The following is a 524-nucleotide window of genomic DNA, read 5'->3' on the forward strand; positions in this document are numbered from 1 at the left end:
TGAACTACAAAAAAATCTAAAAAAATTCCAACAAGATCTAACAAAAATCATAAAAAACCTAACAAAATCTAACAAAAAAATCTACTAACAGAAAAAAATCTATGAACTACACATCTAAATTACTACACATCCAACAAAAATATCTATGAACTACAAAAAAAACTTAAAAAAATCATAAAAAATCTAACAATATCTAACAAAAAAATCTACTAACGGAAAAAAAATCTAACATAATATGAACAAAGTAATTAAACAATCTATTACACAGTATGAACTACATATCTAAATTACACCACATCTAATCTAACAAAAAAAATCTATGAACTAACAAAAAAATCTAAAAAAATCTAACATAATATGAACAAATTAATTACACAATCTAAATTACATAATATGAACTACATATCTGAATTACTACAAATCTAATCTAGCAAATAAATCTATGAACTAACAAAGAAATCTAAAAAAAATCTAATAAAAATAAAATAAAGTTGCTCACGGCCGGCGACGGCGACGGCGACGGC

Source organism: Triticum aestivum, chromosome 6B (assembly GCF_018294505.1).
Source record: "Triticum aestivum cultivar Chinese Spring chromosome 6B, IWGSC CS RefSeq v2.1, whole genome shotgun sequence".
Taxonomy (NCBI): Eukaryota; Viridiplantae; Streptophyta; class Magnoliopsida; order Poales; family Poaceae; genus Triticum; species Triticum aestivum.